The sequence below is a fragment of the Nomascus leucogenys genome, chromosome 10 (genome assembly GCF_006542625.1).
Source record: "Nomascus leucogenys isolate Asia chromosome 10, Asia_NLE_v1, whole genome shotgun sequence".
NCBI classification, from domain to species: domain Eukaryota; kingdom Metazoa; phylum Chordata; class Mammalia; order Primates; family Hylobatidae; genus Nomascus; species Nomascus leucogenys.
Window position 1 is genome coordinate 4,502,308 of NC_044390.1, and position 17,494 is coordinate 4,519,801.

A 17,494-nucleotide genomic window follows, 5' to 3' on the forward strand; every position below is an offset into this window, starting at 1 on the left:
TCAGAGTTCAAGACCAGCCTGACCAACATGGTGAAATCCCATCTCTACTAAAAATACAAAATTAGTTGGACGTGGTGGTGGGCGCCTGTAATCCCAGCTACTTGGGAGACTGAGGCAGGAGAATCGCTTGAACCCAGGAGGCAGAGATTGCAGTGAGCCGAGATGGCGCCATTGCACTCCAGCCTGGGCAACGGAGTGAGACTCCATCTCAAAAAAAAAAACAAAACAAAAAACGCCCAGAGCTGCAAACTCCTGGACCAGAGGGCAGAAAACAAAAGGACCAGAGAGTAACACGTCCAGCTTTGTGGGCTGTAGGATCTCTGCTGAGACTACCCCACTCTGCTGTTGTACCATGAAAGCAGCCATCGCTGACATGTAAACAAGTAGGAGTGGCGGTGTTCGAATAAAACTTTATTTACAACCTCATGTTCTCACTCATGTGGGAGCTAAAAAAGTAGATCTCATGAAGGTAAAGAGAGAGTTATCAAAGGCTAGAAGGGGTGGGATAGTTAATGGGCACAAACACAGTTAGATAGAAGGAATAAGTTCAAATGTTCAATAGCACAGAAGGGTGACTATAGTTAATAACAATATATTGTATATTTCAAAACAGCTAGAAGAGAAGATTTGAAACATTCCCAACACAAATGATCAACGAGCCAGGTGCAGTGGCTCACTCCTGTAATCCCAACACTTTGGGAGGCCAAGATGGGTGGATCACCTGAGGTCAGGCGTTCAAGACCAGCCCGGCCAACATGGTGAAACCCCATCTCTACTAAAAATACAAAAATTAGCTGGGTGTGGTGGTGCACGCCTGTAATCCCAGCCACTTGGGAGGCTGGGGCAGAAGAATTGCTTGAACCCGGGAAGCGGAGGTTACAGTGAGCCAAGATCACACCACTGTACTCCAGCCTGGGTGACAGAGAGAGACTCTGTCTCGAAAAGAAAAAGATAAATGTTTGAGGTGGTGAATATCCTAAATACCCTGATTTGAGTATTATACATTCTGTGCATGTATCAAACTATCACATGTATGTCATAAATATGCATAAATATTATGTATCTATAGAAAGTTTTTTTTTTTTTTTCGATGGAGTCTTGCTCTGTCGCCCAGGCGCCGGAGTGCAGTGGCGTGATCTCAGCTCGCTGCAACCTCTCCCCGCAGGTTCAAATGATTCTCCTGTCTCAGCGTCCCGAGTAGCTGGGATTACAGGTGTCTGCCATCACACCCGGCCAATTTTTTTGTATTTTTAGTAGAGATGGGGTTTCACCATGTTGGCCAGGCTGGTCTTGAATGCCTGACCTCAGGTGATCCGCCTGCCTCGGCCTCCCCAAGTGCTGGGATTACAGGCGTGAGCCACCGTGCCCAGCCCAGAAAGTTGTTTTAAAAACAAAAAATTTTATTTGCAAAAACAAGCTGTAGGCTATAGTGTGCCAACCTTTGTGCTAGGCCAGTGCTTTTTAAAGTCTGCTTGGGCCATCACCCCAACCACTTCTGGCCCTGATGAGGGTCCAGGGCAGGAAGGAGAGAGTGTCTTAGTCCATCCAGGCTGCTATCAACATACCAAAGACCTGGCAGCTTACAGACAACACATAGTTATTTCTCACCGTTCTGGAGGCTGGAAGGCCAAGACCAAAGCACTGGTAGGTTCAGTGTCTGCTGAGGGCTTTTTTCCTGGTTCATAGCTGGCACCTTCCTGCTGTGTCCTCACATAGTGAAAGAGACTGGGCCGGGCGCAGTGGCTCACGCCTGTAATCTCAGGACTTTGGGAGACCGAGTAGGGGCACGGATCACCTGAGATCAGAAGTTCGAGACCAGCCTGACCAACATGGTGGAAACCCCGTCTCTACTAAAAATACAAAAATTAGCTGGGCACAGTGGTGGGTGCCTGTAATCCCAGCTACTTGGGAGGCTGAGGCAGGAGAATTGCTTGAACCCAGGAGGCGGAGGTTGCAGTGAGCCGAAATCGTGCCACTGCACTCCAGCCTGAATGACAGAGCCAGACTCCCATCTCAAAAAAAAAAAAAAAAAAAAAAGAAGGCTTAATAAGCAAAAGAAAGAGAAAAGAGAATAGTTCTCTCTCTTGCAGAGAGAGAGAGGGGTTCCCAAGTGGGACCCCTGGTTTTGTGGTGAAATGCATGGGGCTTTTATAGACAAGCTTGAGGAGGTGGCGTCTGATTTACAAAGGGGCTGAGAGATTAGTCGGACCAGGTGTGACGTTTGCATAGCCCACAAAGAAGCTGGCCATCCCACCCTAATCTTTTATTATGTAGGTGGGGTCTCTGCCTTGCCGGGGCCATGTTGTCTGCTTTTTTACTGCACGTGCGGGGACAAAGAAAAGGGAAGAGGGAACCTCCATGTTGAATATACCCGGCTCCCAGGCATCCGTTTTCTATTGGCACAGCTGCCGGCATTTACCTATGCAAGCTTTTAGCTTGTTTATCTATGCTTGCAGCTCGATGTTTCAGGCTGCTTTCTGTTAGAAAAGAAATTATCTGCGGGCTGCTCTTTATTAATAGGAAACCTTACTGAGGACTCTCTTACCCTCACTGTCTGCCTAAATAATTTCTTTTTAGCTCCCGTATTACAAATACCATAACCTTGGGGTTAGGTTCCAACAGCTGAATTTTGTCGGGACACAAACACTGAGTTTACAATACCCATGAAGCTGTCTTTGCTTGTATCATTTCTCTGTCGTCTGCCACCATGTAAGATGTGCCTTTCACCTTCCGCCGTGATTGTGAGGCCTCCCCACCCGTGTGGAACTGTTAAGTCCATTATACCTCTTTTTTAAAAAATAAACTGGCCGGGTGCAGTGGCTCACACCTGTAATCCCAGCCAGCACTTTGGGAGGCTGAGGCGGGCAGATCACGAGGTCAGGAGATCGAGACCATCCTGGCTAACACGATGAAACCCCGTCTCTACTAAAAATACAAAAAATTAGCCGGGTGTGGTTGTGGGCACCTGGAGTCCCAGCTACTTGGGAGGCTGAGGCAGGAGAATGGCGTGAACCCGGGAGGCGGAGCTTGCAGTGAGCCGAGATCGCGCCACTGCACTCCAGCCTGGGCGACAGAGCGAGACTCCGTCTCAAAAAATAAATAAATAAATAAAAATAAAAATAAATTACCCAGTCTCAGGTATGTCTTTATCAGCAGTGTGAAAACAGACTAACGCAAACTTCTTCGCTCCCCTCCCCTCACTACACAGTCCCAGGTTGCAGTGTGGAAGCCGCATGGGGAGTAGCAAGGTGGGGGAGGAGTGTCTCTGCGTTTTCTTGCCACAGAGAGTCATTCTTTTTAAAGCTTAGGAGTTCTTGGTGGCCATCTGTCTCGCCATGTGGAGGAAGCCAGTCTTTATGGAGAAACACAAAGATGACTCAGGGAGCATCCGGGAAGCGGGAGTGAGTAACAGTGCTTTCAGCTTTTGTTTTCTTGGTTCTAATTGCTTCCAAAGCTCAGCATTCCTTCACTCCCTGCAGTTTTCTTGCCCAATCCTTCTTGAACCAAAAAAACCCAGAAAGTCCTCCTTTGATTCTAAGCTATTCTGAGAGTGGATGTTGTTTTGATTGAAGAGTCCTGGTGAACATTATTAAAATGGGTGACCCTAATGGATATTCTTTATGGACATCTATGCTGGTAGTCACACTCATTGAATTACCATAGTGAGAACTCATCTCTGATTTTTTTTTTTTGTTTCATCTTGCCCAGATTCTTATCTAAGGGGTCTGGGGACTCATGCCCTACAAACCACAAATTCTCATCAGATGTGTCGTATTTAGCCCTATATATCGTGACTTACTTTCCAGTCTGACTCCGGCATAACATTTTACCTAACAAAGAAGAAAATAAAAATATTTTACCCCAAAACATGTTTCTTTGCCATATTTTTAAATGGCCCTGCAAAACTGTCCTTGGTGGGGGGGAATATTTGCATATGTAAAAGATCTCTGTTAACATAGCTAGATCTTTTTCCTCCAGGACCCCCCAATCCTGAGGAGATTAACCGAGAATCTAGCACCTTTTGAAGGTCTGAGTAGGAAACATTTGTCATCTATTGTCTCTAAGGGCAGCCACTATAAGACTTCAAAAGAACCTTGGTTTCCACAGTCTTTTTTTTTTTTTTTTTTCCTGAGACCGAGTCTCGCTCTGTCGCCCAGGCTGGAGTGCAGCGGCACAATCTCAGCTCACTGCAAGCTCCGCCTCCCGGGTTCACGCCATTCTCCTGCCTCAGCCTCTCCGAGTAGCTGGGACTACAGGCGCCCGCCACCACGCCCGGCTAATTTTTTTTTTTGTATTTTTAGTAGAGACGGGGTTTCACCGTGGTCTCGATCTCCTGACCTCGTGATCCACCCGCCTCGGCCTCCCAAAGTGCTGGGATTACAAGTGTGAGCCACCACGCTCGGCCCACAGTCTTTTATCTTAACCTGAATATTTCCTCTCTATTAATCCCAGGTCTTTAGACAAACTCAACCAATTGTCAACCAGAAAATATTTTAATTTACCTAAAGCCTGGAAGGCCCTGCCTCCTTCAAATTGTCCAGCCTTTCTGGACCAAACCAATGTATTTCTCAAATGTGTTTGATTGATGTCTCATGCCTCCCTAAAGCGTATAAAACCAAGCTGCCCCCCCGACCACCTTGGGTACATGTTCTCAGGACCCCCTGAGGGCTGCGTCAGGGGCCATGGTCATTATCATATTTGGCTCAGAATAAATCTCTTCAAATATTTTATAGAGTTTGACTCTTTTTGTCAACAAGAGTAAGTCTTGATATGTGATACGATCCAAGGGAGGCTCGGATCCACAGCTGGGGTTTGGACAGCTGTAGCATCACCCTGGGAGCTCCCGCCCCAGCTCAGAAGGGGCCGGGCTCCCTGCGGCTCCATAGCGTGTATAGTCCAGGCTGGGCCTCCGTGCAGCAGGTGGCGTCATGGCAGCGGCAAGCCATCTGGAGTGGCTGCTGCCATCACCAAAGGCCCAACCTCTACGATCACACTGGGTGTCAAGATTTAACATGTGGCCGGGCGCGGTGGCTCATGCCTGTAATCCCAGCACTTTGGGAGGCCGAGGTGGGTGGATCACGAGGTCAGGAGATTGAGACCATCCTGGCTAACACGTCTCTACTACAAATACAAAAAATTAGCCGGGCGCGGTGGCGGGCACCTGTAGTCCCAGCTACTCGGGAGGCTGAGGCAGGAGAATGGCGTGAACCTGGGAGGCGGAGCTTGCAGTGAGCCGAGATCCCTCATTGCACTCCAGCCTGGGTGACAGAGCGAGACTCCGTCTCAAAAAAAAAAAAAAAAGATTTAACATGTGGCCAGGCGTGGTGGCTCACACCTGTAATCCCAATACTTTGGGAGGTCGAAGTGGGAGGATCATGAGGTCAAGAGATCAAGAACATCCTGGCCAATATGGTGAAACCCTGCCTCTACTAAAAATACAAAAATTAGCTGGGAATGGTGGTACACACCTGTAGTCCCTGCTACTCGGGAGGCTGAGGCAGGAGAATCGCTTGAACCCAGGAGGCGGAGCTTGCCATGAGCCGATATCACACCGTTGCACTCCAGCCTGGGCGACAGAGGGAAACTCTGTCTCAAAAAAAAAAAAATAGAAAAGATCTCACATGTGAATCTGTGGAAAGCACAGCCATGCAGTAGAGGCCCAGGATTTGAAGTAAACTAAAGAGACTCAACACATGGGGAGGTGGCTTTGTAAATGACTTCAGGAAACTAACTGAGGGTCATGTACCAGCAGGAGCAACTTCATAAAGTGGCCATGGAGAACCTGAGTTCCTTGCTGTCAAAAAGGAATATATAAATCCCTGTTCAGAGAAAGCACAGACCATCAGTCTGACGAGGACAGGGCTTAATTATGGGCTGAATTACATCTCCTCAAAATTCGTGTGCTGAATCCTAACTCCCAGTAACTCAGAATGTGACTGTATTGGGAGACAAGAGGCCCTTGTGAAGAAAAGAAATTTGGACATAAAAAAGACACTAGGAGGCCAGGCACGGTGGCTCACGCCTGTAATCCCAGCACTTTGGGAGGCTGAGGCAGGCGGATCACAAGGTCAGGAGATCGAGACCATCCTGGCCAACATGGCGAAACCCCGTCTCTACTAAAAATACAAAAAAATTAGCCGGATGTGGTGGCGGGCGCCTGTAGTCCCAGCTACTCGGGAGGCTGAGGCAGGAGAATGGCGTGAACCTGGGAGGCAGAGCTTGCAGTGAGCCAAGATCACGCCACTGCAGTCCAGCCTGGGCGACAGAGCAAGACTCTGTCTCAAAAAAAAAAAAAAGACACTAGGGGCTACGTGCGGTGGCTCACGCCTGTAATCTCAGCACTTTGGGAAGCCCAGGTGGGCGGATCGCCTGAGGTCAGGAGTTCAAGACCAGCCTGGCCAACATGGCCAAACCCCATGTCTACTAAAAATACAAAAATTAGCCAGGCACGGTGGTGCACGCCTGTAATCCCAGCTATTCGATAGGCTGAGGCAGGAGAATCGCTTGAATCCAGGAGGCAGGGGTGCAGTGAGCTGAGATGGTGCCATTGCACTCCAGCCAGGCAACAGAGCAAGACTCCATCTCAAAAAAAAAAAAAAAAAAAAGACACTAGGATGTGCACATCCAGAGGAAAGACCATGTGGAGACACAGCAAGAAGACAGCCATCTGCATACAAAGCAGAGAGACCTCAGGAGAAACTGACCCTACTGGCACCTCCATCTTGGATTTCCAGCCTGCAGAACTATGAGAAAATCCATTTCGGTACCATAAGCACCCCAGTGGGGGGTATTTTGTTATGGCTTCCCTAGCACACAACTGTAGGTGGTAAACATATTTTAAACATTATAGTGATCATTTGTAATAAAAAAAATTCAAAGAAATATATTTTCTACAGCTTCTCTATATAATACCCTACGTTCCAAAGGCTAACTATTGTATTTTCTAGAAGACTGTAAGAATTTTTCACACACACTGGGGCCCGTCAGAGGGTGGAGGGTAGTAGGAGAGACAGGATCAGGAAAAATAACTAGTGGGTACTGGGCTTAATACCTGGGTGATAAAAAATCTGTATATCAGGAAGTAGTAAATACACTAGAAACAAAAAGAAGAAATAATCTGTACAACAAACCCCCATGACACACGTTTACCTGTGTAACAAACAAAGAATTTTTCTAGTACCATGCCAGGCTCACTCACTGGTTCATGCCTGTAACCCCAGCACTTTGGGAGGCTGAGGCAGGTGGATTGCTTGAGCATAGGAGTTCGAGAACAGCCTGGGGAAAATGGCAAAACCCTGTCTCTACTAAAAATACAAAAATTAGCTGGATATGGTGGTGCATGCTTGTAGTCCAGGCTACTCTAGAGGCTGAGGCAGGAAGATCGCTGGAGCCCAGGAGGTGGAGGCTGCAGTGAGTCATCATTGCACCACTGCACTCCAGCCTGGGTGACAGAGTGAGACCCTGTCTCAAAAAAAAAAAAAAAATGAATTTTTCTAGTGCTATACATTTCTTTTTCTGTTATGGACATTAGGTTTCTTTGCCTTATTGTTTCAAATTCTTTGGAAGCATTGTTCAATCAATCACATGAGCACAATAGTTGATACAAAAAACAGTCATTATTTTCAAAGACCATCACCTGATATGAACAGTTCATTCATAAACTTGAGCCTTTTTGTTTTTTTTTTTTGAGACAGAATCTTGCTCTGTTGCCCAGGCTGGTGTTCGGTGGCACGATCTCAGGTCACTGCAACCTCCGCCTCCCAGGCTCAAGTGATTCTCCTGCCTCAGCCTCCTGAGTAGCTGGGACTACAGGTGCCTGCCACCACGTCCAGCTAATTATTTATCTATTTAATTTATTTTTTGAGACGGAGTTTCACTCTTGTCACCCAGGCTGGAGTGCAGTGGCACGATCTTGACTCACTGAAACCTCCACCTCCTGGGTTCAAGCAATTCTCCTGCCTCAGCCTCCTGAGTAGCTGGGATTACAGGTGCCTGCCACCACGCCCAGCTAATTTTTATATTTTTAGTAGAGACGGGGTTTCACCATGTTAGCCAGGCTGGTCTCAAACTCCCAGCCTCAGGTGATCTGCCCCCCTTGGCCTCCCAAGCACTGGGATTACAGGCGTGAGCCATCGTACCCGGCCTTAATTTTTGTATTTTTAGTAGCATCAGGGTTTCACCATGTTAGCCAGGCTGGTCTCCAACTCCCGGCCTCAGGTGATCCATCCGCCTAGGCCTCCCAAAGCACTGGGATTACAGGTGTGAGCCACTGTGCCTGGCTGAGTTTGTTTTGTTTTGTTTTAAAGACCTCAGGGATGTACGTCTAATTGACACTACATCACATTAATCAATAGCTGCACTTTTTGCAAACTGTGGCTATGACAGTCCTGAACAAGAAGGGTTTCCTGCTTAAGCTGCAGTAACTTTTTCTGACTACGGATCATTGTTCCTTCTGTGGCAGATTTTTACACCTCCTCTAATGCATTTGGGACGACTGTCTCCAAGTAACCTGCAGCTTTCCTGACAACTCCTCACTGTCTCTCCTGCTAAGAACTGTAGCCCTTTTCTGCTGTTTTTAGAACCTTCTGTTTTCATATCCACCAGTTCCACCGTCAGATCCATAACGACCACCAGAGGGACTGCCTGAGCTTCTTCCACCAAAACTGCCCCCCATAAACTTGAGCTTTTAAGCGGCATTATATATAAGCCCTGTACAAGTTTAACTTGATCTTGTTAAGGTAAACAATCCGTTCAGTCTCACTTTCTTTTTGCACTGATAATTTTAATAATGTCTGATCATTTACTTTCTAAAATCACAAATGCAGTAGCAAGTTTTGGCCAGTTGCATTTTCTTAACATTTCCACATGGGACATGCTGGGGGAAGAGGCTTAGAATCGCGGAAAGAGGAGAGTCATCTGCTTTCAGTGTTGGATACAAGGGCAGGTTGTGTGACCTTGGGAACATGTGTTAAAATCTCCAGAACTCCATGCCTTTCCTCATCGTGGAGACACAGATCTCGAATAGGGTTGTTGTAGATAGTATGACCAACTGTTCCCGTTTTACCAGGATTGGTGTGTGCAGGGGCGTGTGTTTATGTGTCTTAGGATGTGGGACTTTCGGTTTTAAAATAGAAATGAGGAATTTCCCAGGACACAGAAATTTCAGGGCTAAACCAGAGAAAATCCTGGGTGAACCGGAACAATTTGGTTGCCCTAGTTGTAAGCACGTGAGTTGCAAAGATGTAGGTGTGATTATTCCCTTGATTCAGTAAACAATTTTTTCTTTTCCCCCATTGCCCTATCATACCCAACTCCTAGGTCTAATTCTTTACCTGTGCCCTTGGGTGACATCTAAAGCAAGTCTCATAACTTTTTTTTTTTTTTTGGGGGGACAGTCTTGCTCTGTTGCCCAGGCTGGAGTGCTGTGGTGCAATCATGGTTCACTGCAACCTCTGCCACCCAGATTCAAGTGATTCTCCTGCCTCAGCCTCCCGAGCAGCTGGGATTACAAGCATGTGCTTCCACGCCCAGCTAATTTTTGTATTTTTAGTAGAGACAGGGTTTCGCCCATGTTGGCCAGGATGGTCTTGAACTCCTGACCTTAAGTGATCCGCCCACCTTGGCCTCCCAAAGTGCTAGGATTACAGGTGTGAGCCACTGCGCCCGGCCTTCTCATAATTTTTATAGTCGTCTTAGGTCATAAAGACTTCCAGCTGCTTCTTAAAAAAGTCACATACAAGAAAAAAATACAGTGTCAGCTCAGTAATTAAAATCCTTTTGGCAGGTTGCCTGCAACGTGGAGGAAGCGTGGTCAGCTTTTCCTTTATCTCCTCACGTGGAGCTTCTCCTGCTTCCCCCACTCTCTTGCAAGGCTGCAGATCTCTCACCTGCAGTTTCCCTCGATGCCTGTAAATGCAGCTCCTCCACTTGGTCACATCCTCGGAGATCCGTCAGTACATTTCCAGCTTCTCTCTGCAGACTTCACCTCCTACCTCCAGGTGGCGCTCCTGCAAAGGATAAACGCTCCTGGTACTTTCATTCTCATATTCATTCTCACCTCCCTCTCCCCCATCTCCCCGTCTCCCCGTCTCCCCGTCTCCCCGTCTCCCTTCCCACCCTCTCCCTCCAATGAGTAGAGACCCTGTGTTAGTCTGTTCTCACACTGCTGTAAATACCCGAGGCTGTGTGTGGTGGCTCGCGCCTGTAATCTTAGCACTTTGGGAGGATGAGGTGTGGACGGATCACTTGAGGTCAGGAGTTCGAGACTAGCCTGGTCAACACGGTGAAACGCCATCTCTACTAAAAATACAAAATTAGCCCGGTATTAGCGCATGCCTGTTGTCCCAGTTACTCGGTAGGCTGAGGCAGGAGAATCGCTTGAACCTGGGAGGCAAAGGTTGCAGTGAGTTGAGATTGCACCACTGCACTCCAGCCTGGATGACAGGGAGGCTCAGTCTCAAAAAAAAAAAAAAAAAAAAAAAAAGTTTCATGGTTTCATTGACTCACAGTTCCGCATGGCTGGGGTGGCCTCAGGAAACTACAATCATGACAGAAGGGGAAGGAGAAGCAAATATCTTCTTCACAAGGCAACAGGAGAGAGAGAAGAGCAAGCAAAGGAGGAACTTGCCAAACACTTATAAAACCATCAGATCTCCTGAGAACTCACTTGCTATCACGAGAACAACAAGGTAGAAGCCACCTCCGTGATCCAATCACCTCCCACCAGGTTCCTCCCCCAACACCTGGGGATTACAATTCAAGATGAGATTTGGGTGGGGACAGAAAGCCAAACCATATCAGACCCTATTCCTCTCTGGGCCCGCCCCTCACCCCATATAACTACTCTGAATTGTCCAGTTGAAGAGACTGTCATCCTCCATCACACACCTATGGTGGACAGAGGATGGGAGTCACAGCACACCAACAGCTTATGTAAACAAACACACAGAAACAAAACAAAAACTCTTCTAATCTCTGGAGACTATTATTCTAAGTGAAGTAACTCAGGAATGGAAAACCAAACATCGTATGTTCTCACTGATATGTGGGAGCTAAACTATGAAGATGCAAAGGCATAAGAATGATACAATGGTCTTTGGGCACTTGGGGGGGAAAGGTGAGAGGGGGGCGAGGGATAAAAGACTTTGAATAGGGTGCAGTGTATACGGCTTGGGTGATGGCTGCACCTCGATCTCACAAAGCACCACTAAAGAACTTACTCATGCAACCAAACACCACCTGTATCCCAATAACCTACGGAAAAAAAATATCTTCTAATCTCAACACTCCTTTCTTACCTTCAGGTGGACAAGAGGCCAAGGGTGTGGGGAAATTAGGTTTTCAGTATCTTCTCCTGAAGTCATGCAGAAATGGCCCTACTGTGAGATCTGACCTTGCTGGCATCTGTAATCTTTGGGCCTGAGCAGAAACTGAGATTGCAATGAATCTACTTTGACATTCTGTTATATACATGTGCAAAAACCTTGGGAATACCGCGTATGAGCAGTTTGGAAGGAGAATGGATGGTAGTAATTCATTTTCATTAAAAAAAAAAAAGCTCATGAATAAGTGCACGAGAAAATGTAAGATCAGCCGGGCGCAGTGGCTCACGCCCGTAATCCCAGCACTTTGGGAGGCCGAGGCAGGCAGATCACCTGCGGTCGGGAGTTGGAGACCAACCTGACCAACCTGGAGAAACCCCGTCTCTACTAAAAATACAAAATGAGCCAGGTGTGGTGGCGCATGCCTGTAATCTCAGCTACTGGGGAGGCTGAGGCAGGAGAATCGCTTGAACCTGGGAGGTGGAGGTTATGTTGAGCCGAGATCGCGCCACTGCACTCCAGCCTGGGCGACAAGAGCAAGACTCTGTCTGAAATAAATAAAAAGTTAATTTTTTGGAAAGGATGAGCTAAAAAGCAGACGAAGGGCGTAGAAAGGCCCTTCCAACGCGGCCCTCTCCAACATGAGGAAGCCTCTCACGAGATTCCCACTCACATCTCAAGAAACAATTGCATCCAGCCCCTTCCTTAAGTAACCACTAGCAGTGGGCGTGAGGTTACCTAACTGGGCTGAAAGTGTTTAAACTTTAGTGTGCATCAGAATCACCTGGAGGACTTGTCCAACCACAGGTTGGAGAGGAGGAGAAAGGAAAAGCTAACTGTCAGAGTTTCTGACTCTGATTCAGTAGGTCTGGAGTGGGGCTCAAGAATTTGCCTTTCTGACGAGCTCCCAGGTGAGGCTGAGGCTGCTGGTTCAGGGACCACATTTTCCAAATCAGCACGTTACTAAGCCTTAGAGTAATCAAGATTCATGCCTGAAACTAGAAAAGGGCCAAGTCTCCAAGGAACAAGGGTGGCCACTTGACACCTGAACAAAATCAGGGTTCTCGGCTGGGTGTGGTGGCTCAGGCCTGTAATCCCAGCACTTTGGGAGGCTGAGGTGGGCGAATCACCAGGTCAGGAATTTGAGACCAGCCTGACCAACATGGTGAAACCCCATCTCTACTAAAAATTCAAAAATTAGCTGGGTGTGGTGGCGAGCACCTGTAATCCAGCTACTGGGGAGGCTGAGGCAGAAGAATCGCTTGAATCTGGGAGGTGGAGTTTGCAGTGAGCTGAGATTGCACCACTGCACTCTAGCCTGGGCGACAGAGCAAGACTGCATCTCAAGAAACAAAAACAAAAACAAAATCAGGATTCTCTTAGCAGAGATTTTGGTTTTTGAGAAACAGCTGTCTCTTATATCTTACGATGGCTTTTCTTTTATTTTTTCTGATGTTAATATAATTATGTCAGCTTCCTGGAGAAGTTCCTCCACCACATTTTCTTACTTGTTCATTTTTCTTCAGCTGTATCAATTCTGCCTTTTTTTTTTTTTTTTTTTTTTAAAGACACACGGTCTCACCATGTTGCCCAGACTGGTCTCGAACTCCTGGTCTGAAGTGATCATCCCACCTCAGCCTCTCAAACTGCTGGGATTATAGGCGTGAGCCATGGCACCCACCCTACTGCCTATTCTGTTAGAGGATAATGTTATATATTTTTTACCATCGTGTATTTTTATACTTTTTAGTTCCAGAAGCCCCTTGCTTTATGGATAATTGTTCTTGCTTCACATTGCTAACATGTGTCCTTATCTTTTTTAGTATGTTTCTTTTTTTTCTTTTTATTTTTTGAGACAGGGTCTTGCACTGTCACCCAGACTGGAGTGCAGTGGCACAATCATAGCTCACTGCAGCCTTGACCTCCCAGGCTCAAGCAATCCTCCTGCCTCAGCCTCCCGAGTAGCTGGGGCCACAGGTGTGCACCACCACGCTGGGCTAATTTTTTTTTTTTTTGGTAGAGATGGGAATCTCACTATGTTGCCCAGGCTGGCTTTTTTAAGAAGTACATTTCTTATGCTTATTATAAATTCTTGATCTATCCGACACCTCCTGCCCGCAAAAAAACACTCTCATTGCTTCACCACACCAAGCAACTGACGAAGCTTTATATTCAAGTCCACAGGGAGAACATCCAGTTTTAAAACATGGCTGCAAGTTGTTAGACATTCTCTCTCTTTTTTTTTTTTTTTTTTTTGAGATGGAGTTTTGCTCTTGTTGTCCAAGCTAGAGTGCAATGGCACGATCTCAGCGCACTGCAACCTCCACCTCCCAGGTTCAGGCAATTCTTCTGCCTCAGCCTCCAGAGTAGGTGGGATTACAGGCACCCACCACCAGGCCTGGCTAATTTTTTTTTTTTTTTTGTATTTTTAGTAGAAACGGGGTTTCACCATGTTAGCCAGGCTGGTCTCAAACTCCTGACCTCAGGTGATCCACCTGCCTCGGCCTCCCAAAGTGCTGGGATTACAGGCATGAGCCACTGCGCCCGGCTGACATTCTCCCTTCTACAGGTGCAGTCTATAGCTCCTTCCTCTGAAATATTGGTGAGTCCTTGACTGCTTCGACTGATAGAGTCAGAATAGACACCGTCTCTACATTAAAAAATAAAAATAATCCAGGCGTGGTGGCATGTCCCTGTAGTTCCAACTATTTGGGAGGCTGAGGCAGGAGGATCTCTTGAGTCCAGGTGGTCAAGGCTGCAGTGAGCTATAACTGCACCACCGCACTCCAGCCTAGAGGCAACTTCTGAGTCTAGATCATAAAAGGTGATGCACCTTCTGCCTTGTTTGCTGAACCAAACATCATGCAGGAAATCTGCCTGTCCTGAGACCACCATGCTGTGAGGAAGACCAAGTCACACAGAGAGGCGACGTGTGGGCACTCGGGTCAGCTGTCCTCCAGCTGCCCACAACCTTGGAGTCATCCAGCCCAGACACCGGACGTGTGAGTGAAGAAGCTCCCAGATCTTCCAGATAATTCCGGCATCCTCCATTCCAGTCTTCCCAACTGAGGCTGCAGATAAAACCACCCTTGCTGTACTCTGTCCAAATTCTTGACTGCTAGAATCTACGAGTATAAATAAACTATAGCTGAGCGTGGTGGCTCACACCTGTAATCCCAGCACTTTGGGAGGCTGAGGCGGGCGGGTCACCTAAGGTCAGGAATTCGAGACCAGCCTGGCCAACATGGTGAAACCCCGTCTCTACTAAAAATACAAAAATTAGCTGGGCGTGGTGGCGCGTGCCTGTAATCCCAGCTAGCAGGGAGGCTGAGGCAGGGGAATCCGGCTTGAACCCGGGAGGTGGAGGCTGCAGTGAGCCAAGATCGCACCACTGCACTCCAGCTTGGAAGACAGAGCGAGACTCTGCCTCAAAAAAGGAAGGAAGGAAGGAAGGAAGGAAGGAAGGAAGGATAAATAGCAGTTGTTTTTTGCCACGAAGTTTGGGGTGACTGGGTATAAGTCAGCAGGTAACCAGAACAGAGAAGCTACCTTGAGAGAGGGCAATTGCCCTAATTTAAAGGGATGGCGCCTTTGTTCCGTGGCCCCAGCTCTAGGTCCAAGTTGTTGCTGTCATTTTCGCCGCTAGGTGGCGGCTCATGACTGTTTCCAGCCAAAGGCGGGGCAGCAGGAGGGTAAGTCAATTTCTCTCCCAGCCTCGCCAGCTGCTGTGGCCTTCAGCCTGGTGCCTAGTACATCAGTTAAGCACGGTGATTATTATTTCCTTGCAGAAACCCAACCTCACCCTACCTCTCCGCACACTCATACCCTCGTTTCCAGCCTCAAGCCTTTTGCTCGAGTCCATGAAGCCCCCCAGAGAGGCTGCAGACACGGGGGCCCCTTAGCCCAGTTCCAGAGACCCTAGTTCAGCCTGCAGCTTGAGAAGGAAGTGGGGAGCTGGGGAGGCCACGCTCCCTCCACTCCGGTCTTCTACCCCACGGCTGGTCTTTTGCTGACGCTTCAGGAAATGAAACGCAGTTCATTGCAACATCATGCACTGTTTTCCCCCCCTACAATATGAAATTTAATTTTTTTAAGCATTACTGATTTATTTTTTAGGGCAAATAAAAATTGTATGTATTTATGGTGTACAACGTGATGTGCTGAAATAGTATACGTTGTAAAAGGCTAAATTGAGCTAATTTACATATGCGTTGCTACACATTTATCATTTTTGTGTGTGTGGTAAGAACACTTACAATCTACTTTCTTAGGAAGTTTCAAGAACACAGCACATCCGTATTAACTAAAGCCCCTCTGTTGCAGCGTCATCCTCTTAAAGCCCATCCCCTTCTGGGCTTCAATCACTGTGAGTCTGCAGCTGACACCACAAAAATTCAGGCCATCAAGTTCTAACTCATAAAATAGAATTACCATGGGATCCAGCAATTCCATTTCTGGGGAGATACCCAAAAGAATTCCCAGCAGGATCTTGAAGAGATATGTATGTATGTATGTATGTATGTATGTATTTTTTGAGATGGAGTCTCACTCTGTCACCCAGGCTGGAGTGCAGTGGTGCGATCTCAGCTCACTGTAACCTCTGCCTCCTGGGTTTAAGTGATTCTCCTGCCTCAGCCTCCCGAGTAGCTGGGACTACAGGCACCTAACACCATGCCCAGCTAATTTTTGTATTTTTAGCAGAGATAGGGTTTTGCCATGTCGACCCGGCTGGTCTTAAACTCCTGACCTGAGGTGATCCGCCCTCCTCAGCTTCCCAAGCCGAGGATTACAGGCGTGAGTCACTGGCCCCAGCCTATCTGTGTATTTATTTTTGAGACAGGGTCTCTCTCTCTGTTGCCTGGTGAGTAATGCAGTGGTGCGATCTTGGCTTACTTATTGCAGCCTCTACTTCCTGGGCTCGAGTAACCCCCTCACTTCAGCCTCCTGAATAGCTGGGACTGCAGGCATGCACCACCAAGCCCAGCTAATTTTAATTTTAATGTTATTTTATTTTACTTTTGTAGAGACAGGGTTTCACCATGTTGCCCAGGCTAGTCTTGAACTCCTGGGCCCAAGTGATCCACCCTCCTTGGCCTGCCGAAGTACTGGGATTCCAGGCGTGAGCCACCACTCTCAGCCTGAAGAGGTAATTTATACATTGATGTTCTTAACAGCATTCACAAAAACCAAGAAATGGAAGCAATGTAAGTGCCATCAATGAATGAATGCATAAAGAAAGTGTGACATGTACCTGTGGGGGGCCAACAGTTGTTACCAAGAGACCTGATCAATGAAGAACCTTGAACAGCCACACCGGAATGACTTCTGGTTTGGGGCTTTCAAAGAGTGGGTGACAGTGTGGCCCTTGCCTTCATCAGCCTTGAATCCATGAGGAACTGAGCAGCAGGGGATCATGGTCTGAGAATCAGGAGAAAGACTCCTGGGCAGCTTCCCTGTTCTGAGCAAGCCACTCCCCTTCCCTGGAACTGTCTTATGTATCCAGTGATTTCACAAATATTTGTCGAGCACATGCTATGGACCAGGCATTTTGAAAGGGCTGTTACTGTTGGCCGGGCGCGGTGGCTCATGCCTGTAATCCCAGCACTTTGGGAGACCGAGGCCGGCGGATCATGAGGTCAGGACTTCAAGACCAGCCTGACCAACATGGTGAAACCCTATCTCCACTAAAAATACAAAAATTAGCTGGGTATGGTGGTGGACGCGTGTAGTCCCAGCTACTTGGGAGGCTGAGGCACGAGAATCACTTGAACCCGGGAGGCAGAGGTTGCAGTGAATTGAGGTCACACCACTGCACTCCAGCCTGGGCGACAGAGCAAGACTCCATCTGAAAGAAAAAAACAACAAACTGTAGACTGTAATGAGAGACATGCTGGAAATCAACAGAGGGATGCAATGTAACATAATGAGTGTATGGGAGGTGGGTCTTTTCTTTGCAAAGTGGGTAAGGGAAGACTTGGATGAAAATATGTTGAAGCCGAGAATTAAAAACAGTGAAGTATCCAGCCATGAGAAATGCAAAGAGAATGACACTTTGGGCAGAAGGCACAGCACAGGCAAAGGCCCTGGGGCAGGAGCAAGCCCGGCCCATGCTAGTTCCAAGAATGGACACAGGCCAGCGTGATTGAGGCAAAGTGAGCCGGCCAGAGCACAGC